Genomic DNA, 10,982 nt, shown 5'->3' with positions numbered 1-10,982 from the left:
AAACGTAGCCAGCGAATAAGTAAACAAGGCGAAGACATAAAACAAAACGAAAGACAGATTTTAACAGGGTAAACCCGACAGTAAAGACAGTAGAAGAATTAGACGAGGGGTGGGACAAAACACATTAGAAGAATTAAAAAGTAGCAAAAACCAGACTAGACCCAGTTAGACTTTGAAGACTTCAGGGAAGTGAGACAGAAAACAACAGTAAACAGCCCTTTAAAAATGACAGACAGAAAATGCCGAAAACAGACGGACGACAGTAACAGCCCTTTAAAACCTAACAACAGTAGACAAAAGTAAACGGCAGTACAAAACAGTAAAAACGGGCCTTTAAAACAGACAGTAGACAGACAAAATCATTACCAGACAGTCAAACATAACAGACTCCAACAGTGACAGACAAAAACGGGAAAAACCCAGACTTTGACAGACAGTAAAAAAACCCTTGGAAAGACTTCCCGACAGACGTCCCCGGACAGCCCGTAAACAGACAGTAAAAATAAAAATCGACAACAAAAACAGACGTAAAAGACAGTAGAGAAAAAAAGGACCAACAGTAAAAACAGTAAACCCAAAAACAGATAAAACGCCCGTAAATCAAGGTTAAAAGAAAAATTAAAAAAGACAGTAAACAACATAGAAGACAAAAAAACGGGCCTAAACAGACAGTAACACAGTAACAACCCGTCCTAACAGACAGTAACAGACAGTAAACCAAAAACAACAAAAAAGACGTAGACTTTCCGGACAGATAATAGCCGTTAAACAAAACAGTAAGGACGGGTAGCCGCCCGAAAGCCCAAGCCCAAAATTATTTTTTGCCCCAACATAGACAAAAGTAAAGCAGTAAGCCCGGACAAGCGACGGGTAAACGGGGGGTAACGACGGGTGACCATAAAAAAAGAAATTACAGAAGTAATAGCCATAAAAAACAGTAAACGACAGTAAAACCAAAACAGTAAAAGACATTAAAACAGAAAAAGTAAAAAGAAACAACAGAACCGACTTTAGAAAGAAAAACAGAATGAAGACAGTCACCAGAAAAGGACAACAGGGGCTTTTTAACACTAACTTAGACAACAGTAGATAACTTTAAACGACGGGTAACGACCGTAACGCCCAGTAGAAAACAGTAGAAGACAGTAGCCCAGATAGTGGACAGAAACCCCAACAGTGAAGCCGGGTAAAGGGGGGGTTAAAAAAGCAGGAACAAACAATTTAGCCCAGACAGTAAAACCGTAAACAGACGTGACAGACTTAAAAAGCCCGTAAAAGGGCCCAAAAACCCCGTAAACGACGTGAAGACATTAAAAGACAGGATAATGGTCGAGCCCTTAAAACAATTTTTTGACCAACGTAAACCAGCCCTTTAAACAGACGACAAGAAAACAGAAAAAACCAACAGTAAGCCCGTAAAACCCGGAATTAGTCAGCTACACAGACGTAAAAAATGGGCCCAGAAACAACAAAACCCAATTACTTGGGGACAGAAAAATTGACAACAGTAGACGACGTACACACGAGACATAACAGCATTAAAAAATTAAAAAAGTACAGCCAGTAAACGACAGTAAATACATAACAAACCGACATGAAGAAGTAAAAGCCCCAGTAAAAGACAAGACAGACTTAAAACGGGGGGAAACCCGACAGTAAGGAAGTAGAAGAAGTAACCGAGCCGTAAAGACAGAAACAGCCCTTAACAGACGTGACAGACAGTAAAACGACATTTAAACAAACTAGACGCCAGTGATCCCCCTTAAAAAAGAAAGACAAAGTAATAACTTTTTAAAACAAAAAGGTATAAGACAGAAACGGGTTAGACACTAAACGGGGGACTACAGTAGAAAACAGTAAGAACGTAGCGCCAGAAAACGGGAAAAAACGTATACAGCCAGTAACAGCCCGTAAAGAAGAAAAACGACAGTACACCGACATTTAATAGACAAGGTAGAAGAAGTAAAACAAAAACACGAAACCCGACAGTATCTTTTAGACACTAAACATGCCCGACATTAAAGACGTAAACGACAGTGACAGCCCCGAAAACCCAACAGTAAACTACAATCGAAAAGAACAGTTTGAACCCGACATTCACAGACATAAATGACAGGGCCCGACGAAAACAGACGGTAAAACATACCATAAACCCACAGCAGTGACGACGTAAACAGACTGACAAAAACGGGAAAAACGAAGTACAGACAGTCACAACATAAAGACATGAAGAGTAACAAACAGTCCGAAAAGACAGTCCAAAACAGACAGAACAGCCCGAAAGACATTAAAAAAAGCCCGTCCCCGGGCAGTACCCCAAAATTTTTTAGACAGACATAACAACAGTAACATAGTAGCCCGAAAAAAGAAACCTCACAGCTAAAGACAAAAACAGACATAAACAACGGGAAACCCAGACTTTAACCGGATTAAAACCCAACCAGACAGTAAACAGACAGTTAAGAAACCCTTTCACAGAAAAGTGAAACATAAAAACAACATAAAAAAGACTAAACGACATCGACAGACGTAACGACATGAACAAACAGTCAACAGACTAAACAACATCGACAAAACCGTAAAAAACCCGTAAAAAACCCGTCAAACCCGAAAACAGACATATACAGACAGTAGACAGAAGTAACAGACTTCGCAGACAAAAAGGAAACAGTAAAGACAAAAACCAAGAAACAGCCAGTAGACAAATTTACCCCAGACTTAGAAAACCCATAGAATACATAGACAATAAACAGAAAAGTAGCGACAGTCCCAGACGTAGCAGCGTAATTAGACCTAAAAACAACAGTTAGACGAAGTAAAACGGGTAAACAAGGAAAAGATCGCCCGTAACTGAGGGTAAACAGACAGTAAAATACAGAAAGGAAAAACCCAGACTTAAAAAATAAAAAATTAAAACAGACAGTAAACAGCCAAAAACCAAAACATGAAACAGAAAAAACCCCGTAACAACATAGAGCAAAAAGCGTAAGAAAAGAAAAGCAAGAGGGGTTAGCCCAAAAAACAACAGTAGCCCCCTTACGTTAGCCCACAAACCCGTAAACAGACGAGATAGACAGTAAACACATAACCCCGAAAAACAACGTAGACGGGACAGTTAACGACTTTAGCCCAGATGTAAGAAAAAGAAACCCCAGAATTAGTAGACATTAGAAAGACGTAAAAAAGCCCAGAACCAGAGTTCGGGTTAAACCCCTAAAAACCTTGAAAAACAGAACAGACAGTGACAGACAGTCGACGACAGTAAAAACCAGTAAAGACAGTCAAAGAAAAGAAACCCAACGTAACAATCGACGACAGTAAAAAAAGACAGTCGAAAACTTTAAAACCGACAGAAAACAGCCCGTAACAGACAGCCCGACGAAAAAAAACAACTAGCAACATAAAACAGATATAGACACCGTACACAACATTAGATAGACGTAATGGGACAGTAACGACTTAGACGCCCGTCCGACAGACAGTAAACCGCAGTAAAAAACCCAAAACAGCAAAAAACAGCTTAAAAAACCGTAAAACAAAGTAACGCTCGACAGAGGGGAAAACGACAGTAAATAGACAGTAACAGACAGTCGACAGACAGTAAACAGACAGTCGACAGACAGTAAACAGACAGTAAACAGACAGTAGACAGACAGTCGACAGACAGTAAACAGACAGTAGACAGACAGTAGACAGATAGTAGACAGACAGTAAACAGACAGTAAACAGACAGTAGAAAGACAGTCGACAGACAGTCGACAGACATACAGTAAACAGACAGTCGACAGGCAGTAAACAGACAGTAAACAGACAGTAAACAGACAGTAGACAGACAGTAGACAGACAGTCGACAGACAGTAAACAGACAGTAAACAGACAGTAGACAGACAGTAGACAGATAGTAGACAGACAGTAAACAGACAGTAAACAGACAGTGGACAGACAGTAGATAGACAGTAGACAGACGGTAGACAGACGGTAAACAGACGGTAAACAGACGGTAAACAGACAGTAAACAGACAGTAAACAGACAGTAGACAGACAGTAAACAGACTGTAGACAGACAGTAGACAGACGGTAAACAGACGGTAAACAGACAGTAGACAGACAGTAGATAGACAGTAGACAGACAGTAGACAGACAGTAGATAGACAGTAGACAGACAGTAAACAGACAGTAAACAGACAGTAGACAGACAGTAAACAGACAGTAGACAGACAGCAGACAGACAGACAAACAGTAGACAGACAGTAGACAGACAGTAGACAGACAATAGACAGACAGTAGACAGACAGTATACAGACGGTAAACAGACAGTAGACAGACAGTAGACAGACAGTAAACAGACAGTAGACAGACAGTAAACAGACAGTAGACAGACAGTATCAGTTAGACACTAGACAGTAGACAGACAGTAGACAGACAGAAGACAGACAGTAAACTGACAGTAAACAGACAGTAGACAGACAGTAAACAGACAGTAGACAGACATTAGACAGTGTCAGTTAGACACTAGACAGTAGATAGACAGTAAACAGACAGTAGATAGACAGTATCAGTTAGACAGACAGTAGACAGACAGTAAACAGACAGTGGACAGACATTAGACAGTATCAGTTAGACACTAGACAGTAGATAGACAGTAAACAGACAGTAAACAGACAGTAGACAGACAGTAGAATTACAGTAGACAGACAGTAAACAGACAGTAGACAGACAGTAGACAGACAGTAAACAGACAGTAGACAGACAGTAAACAGACAGTAAGCAGACAGTAGACAGACAGTAGACAGACAGTAGACAGACAGTAGACAGACAGTAGATAGACAGTAGACAGACAGTCGACAGACAGTCGACAGACAGTAGACAGACAGTAGACAGACAGTAGACAGACAGTAAACAGACAGTAAACAGACAGTAGACAGACAGTCGACAGACAGTAAACAGACAGTAGACAGACAGTAGACAGACAGTAGAGAGAAGTAGACAGACAGTCGACAGACAGTAAACAGACAGTAGACAGACAGTAGACAGTAGACAGACAGTAGATAGACAGTAAACAGACAGTAGAAAGACAGTAGACTTACAGTAGACAGACAGTAAACAGACAGTAGACAGACAGTAGACAGACAGTAGACAGACAGTAGACAGACAGTACACAGACAGTAGACAGACAGTAAACAGACAGTAGACAGACAGTATACAGACAGTAAACAGACAATAGACAGACAGTAGATAGACAGTAAACAGATAGTAAACAGACAGTAGACAGACAGTAGACAGACAGTAGACAGACAGTAGAAAGACAGTAAACAGACAGTAGACAGACAGTAGACAGACAGTAGATAGACAGTAGAGAGAAGTAGACCGACAGTAGATAGACAGTAGACAGACAGTAGACAGACAGTAGACAGACAGTAGACAGACAGTAAACAGACAGTAGACAGACAGTAGACAGACAGTCGACAGACAGTAAACAGACAGTAGACAGACAGTAGACAGATAGTAGACAGACAGTACACAGACAGTAGATAGACAGTAGACAGACAGTAAACAGACAGTAGACAGACATTATCAGTTAGACACTAGACAGTAGACAGACAGTAGACAGACAGTCGACAGACAGTCGACAGACAGTCGACAGACAGTAAACAGACAGTCGACAGACAGTAAACAGACAGTAAACAGACAGTCGACAGACAGTAAACAGACAGTCGACAGACAGTAAACAGACAGTAGACAGACAGTCGACAGACAGTAAACAGACAGTAGACAGACAGTAGACAGATAGTAGACAGACAGTACACAGACAGTAGATAGACAGTAGACAGACAGTAAACAGACAGTAGACAGACAGTATCAGTTAGACACTAGACAGTAGACAGACAGTAGACAGACAGTCGACAGACAGTCGACAGACAGTAATCAGACAGTCGACAGACAGTAAACAGACAGTCGACAGACAGTAAACAGACAGTAGACAGACAGTAAACAGACAGTCGACAGACAGTAAACAGACAGTAGACAGACAGTAGACAGACAGAAGACAGACAGTAAACTGACAGTAAACAGACAGTAGACAGACAGTAAACAGACAGTAGACAGACATTAGACAGTATCAGTTAGACACCAGACAGTAGATAGACAGTAAACAGACAGTAGATAGACAGTATCAGTTAGACAGACAGTAGACAGACAGTAAACAGACAGTGGACAGACACTAGACAGTAGGCAGTTAGACAGTAACCAGTAAACAGTAAACAGTTAACAGTTAGACAGGCAGTAGACACTTACCACTTGGATGCAGTTTGCGCCACTGTAGGAAGTTTTGTGTGTTTCTGTCGTGTGTTTTGTCCTTACACTCTTGCCCCTTATTATCTCGGTGAAGCAGATCCCCTCCGAGCCGAACAAACTTTTCGATAATCCGGATATCGGGCGGGCTAGGGGAACACGCCATATGAAGTGGTGTCGTCCCATCAGTTGCGACGTCATTGACCAGGTTAATGACCTCTGTGTGGTGTTGTATCACGTGACAGAGAAGCTGGTAACTGCTATACAGACCAATATAATGGAGGATATTCCATTTCCCTTTATTTGTACAGAGGACATCAGCTCCATGGCTAACGCATCTATCGAATGTTTTGATGTCATCGTTTCTTGATGCGTTCAAGAGCTCGTCTGTAAGACGCGCTTCTTTCGACAGTGACCGTTCAGTCATCCTTAGTCACCAACCAATCCTGCGATAAGAATATAGCATTGCATTAATTATTATTTAACATACAAAACTGTCACATACATTTTGTTCATATCTCGTTTCAAATATGGTGTGTTCATGTATTTTGGGAAGAAAGCATTCATAGTAACGTAAATGCCATGAGCGGAGGTCGTGTAAGACGCTATAAACCTAAATATCTACCTCACTCTATAAAGTTAAAATACATTGGAAAAATCTTGCGTGTTTGAGTCCATTACGAAGGCGAGGTCATTTGGCCCCATTTCTAATTTCTTTTTATTACAATCAGCTGATGTAAGAAAATGAATCGTAACCACATAAATTATTAATAAAAATTACTACAGATAGTCGTAGTGGACCTTCTTGCATAACACCAAGTTGAGTGAAGGGATACCCTATCAAAATGGTAAATAATTTTCACGGGCTTAATATGTAAATTTGAAAATTAATTATAACAATTTACAGTTTATAAATTGACTTATTTTGATACCAAACATGTCATATTGACATACACGAGGGAGTTGTAAATACAGTTAATTAGAAATAAAAACATGCAAAATTTTGATAAAATTTTAAATATTTCCAACATTATCAACTAGATAATCGATAGATGAAGTGCAAAAAATATTATTTCTATTAAAATCCAGGCCTCGAAAAGTACTGATCAGCAAACACGTTTTGGATAATGGATTGCATGAGTGATAATATTGTAGCACAGTTCTGTAGTGTAAACTCTAAAAGACTACAGCTTTAGAGTGATTTGGTTTTCTTGACTTTCACGGTCCTGGTTACAACACGTGTTGGTATAGGAGGGGGTTGACAGGCCGTTCTATAAAAATGTAAATGGCAGGTATATGCACATGCCCGTGTTCTCTCAAATAGTGACTTAATGGGCGGATGACAATATATATCAATTATATACATGTATTGTCATTTTGGCGGACTAATCTATCTTCCGCTCACCTTTGCTGTATAAGGTGTTATTCATACAAAGTATTCAAAGAAATACAATTACATGTAACAATCAAAATATTTTCAATTACCATTATCAACATAAAAGAATTAAAATAAAATAAAATAAAATAATTGCGGCCATTCCTAAAAAAAGAGAGCCAATTTATCGCCACACATTTGTCTTGCTGGTTTTTATTTGGTACGAGACAATGCAGCAAACAGAGCTCTACAACATGGAAGTAACATGTCAAATAAACATTTTGAACTATAGTTTATATAGGGAAATAAGATTTTCGACCATCATTTGTTTAATTTCTATTGGAATTCATGATTTTTTGCCTTTGTTTTTGTTGCTGTATATAAATATATACATGTGATATTTGTGAGAAACATGCGCATGCGCGTTGTGGTGTATCGCAATCAGCTGCATGTTTACCTTTCGTCTTACAACACGATTTTTTTTTTATCGGGACTACTGCTGGGGGATTAAATTTTAGAATTGTCGGGCTTCCTTTAAAAAGATTTATAATCATGAAATAGCATCAACATGAGACGAGTATTTAAACTGTATATACATCTGAGATTCAAATTCGAACACCGACCATTCAATGTACTATTTTCGATCATTATTGTATGCGCTCCTTCCAATAAAATCTTGGAGTGAAATGTCGGATACCTTGCTTTCAGGCGGAGTGAACCTTTTAGTGTGATATGATTAAAATTGCCATGGTGAAACGGTTATGGGTGGAGCGTCTGTAATTCAAACGTTAGATACATGCAAATCGAAAGTAACCGTGAGAATTATTTAGATTTATGCCTGAAATATAAACAAATATAAAGTAAATCAATGAAAACAGTCATATTTAGAATCATACACCTTAAAAATGTCCAAGCTAGACATTAATCAATTTCCTTCCTGGTACATTTTCCTCGGATGGGTGATTTCTACATGTACGTCCATATCCATGATATATATACACACATCTGTATTCCACCTTTAAACCCCGATAGAAAACTGACTGTAGTTAGTTGATGCGAATGACTCCTGGTATAACCGGCGATTTAGTTTGTAATGATACCCCACTACACGATATACAGTATAGTGTGTGTGTGCTGTAAACAAAATTTAAGTATCCGGTATACTGAAATAATGTTTCCGAGGTAAGTACTCGATTCCGACTCATATGTGACCTATTTAATTTGCATAATATATATACATGTAAGGTTATATGATAGCGGTTCAGCAGGTTCGCCCTATTGGTTTAGTATTATAAATGTTTCATCGTCATTTCAAATGTTTTGATATGACAGTTTGTTCTCCTTTCTCCCACATTTTGGGGATCAAAAGAATTATATTATAAACACTTGAGAACAATGGCACGCCAATTATAGTCTGTTCTGGTAATGTGCATATTATCACATTGTCACGTACATGTTCTACTCAAGTATATAGATCACATTATATACAGATAAAAGATCGCCCCAAAACAACACTTGTAGATGAGATTCGGCAGATGACACGAGATAGCGTCGCGGATATTGAAATGTTGCGCGATGTGTTATTTGCCATATAAGGAGGGATACCTAATTTAAGGAAACGGAAAGGGACGAGAACACCAAATGCCCCCTCGATCACTACAGGCAAAGTTGGCCCGAGACTGCTTTGTATTAATTCGTGCATGTGACGGTTGATGTTATGAGATGTTTTTGGGTAGTTTTTGGGTGTTTTGGGGTAGTTTTTGGGTGGTTTTTGGGTGTTTTTGGGTAGTTTTTGGATGTTTTTGGGTAAATCGTTCTGCTGTTAGCGAGACGGTGGGATTCGGGGTGTTACAAGAAAGTCTTGCAGTCTTGAAGCGTGACATTCATCTCATGAAAAGTGACCACGATCAGAAAATAGAAACGCTTAAATCAAAAATTGATGGGCTATTGAAAGAGAAAGAATGTGCTAAGAACAGGGTGCTAAAACACAATGAAGATCTGAAACAGTTGCAACATGACGTAGAAGAGTGTAAAACTGTCTGTAAAAGAACACAGCAATCCTGTGAAACATTGCAAAGGTCTGCTACAATATGCATGCGTACGTTTACGTGTAGCTATATATATACGTTTATCCTGCAACTGCCACCGCATTGTCGACCCACCGTATATATTTTTGCTGTATTTTCGAATCTTAGCACGTGCGGCAGTTCGACTGACCTACTTCAAAGTAAAACTACGTTTAAAAGGCGAACATATTTCTGTAATTTTTGAGACTGTTTCACTTCAAAATGATTATTTTTTATGATTATTTTTCGGCATAACCGTCTAATTTTGTTTTGGGCCCGGATATGACGCGACAGGTGGCGTTACTGGTCAAGATAAAGTATGTGATTGGTCAATGTAGCGGTCAATGCAAAATGCAAATATGCAGTTAAAACGAAACAAAGTTAAGATTGAATGCAAGCTAAATAAGTGGATGTATCTTTTCAAATGACACATTAATAAAATCATATTCCTGATTCAAATGCAGTCTTATTATCACCAAAAATGATTCAAACTGATCTAATTTTGTTATCCGTGCTGAAACGCATTTGTTCGTTAATTTATTTCACCAGCAGTATTACATTATAACCACCAGCATTAACACTATGCCGTTTATCTTTTTCGGCATAGCCGTTTATTATTCTTTTGGCCCCGGATATGACGCGACAGGTGGCGTTACTGGTCAAGATAAAGTATGTGATTGGTCAATGTAGCGGTAAATGCAAAATGCAGACAGTCAATTAAAGACAACACAAAATTGAGATTGATGCATGCTGAATAAGTTGATGTATTTTTTTCAAACGACACATTGATGAACTATTCATGATTCAAATGCAGTCTTATTATCACCAAAAAGAATTCAAACTGATTAGTTATCATTTCTGAAACGCATTAGTTCGTTAATTTATTTCACCAGCAGTTTTACATTATAACCACCAGTATTAAAACTATGCCGTTTATCTTTTTCGGCATAACCATATAATTTTCTTTTGGCCCCGGATATGACGCGAAAGGTGGTGTTACTGGTCAAGATGAAGTATGAGATTGGTCAATGTAGCGGTAAATGCAAAATGCAGATATGCAGTTAAAAACGAAACAACATTAAGATTAAATGCAAGCTAAATAAGTGGATGTATCTTTTCAAATGACACATTAATAAAATCATATTCCTGATTCAAATGCAGTCTTATTATCACCAAAATTGATTCAAACTGATCAAATTTTGTTATCCGTGCTGAAACGCAATAGTTCGTTGATTTCTTTCACCAGCAGT

This window comes from Pecten maximus, chromosome 16 (genome assembly GCF_902652985.1).
Source record: "Pecten maximus chromosome 16, xPecMax1.1, whole genome shotgun sequence".
NCBI classification, from domain to species: domain Eukaryota; kingdom Metazoa; phylum Mollusca; class Bivalvia; order Pectinida; family Pectinidae; genus Pecten; species Pecten maximus.
This window is presented reverse-complemented; position numbering follows the sequence as displayed.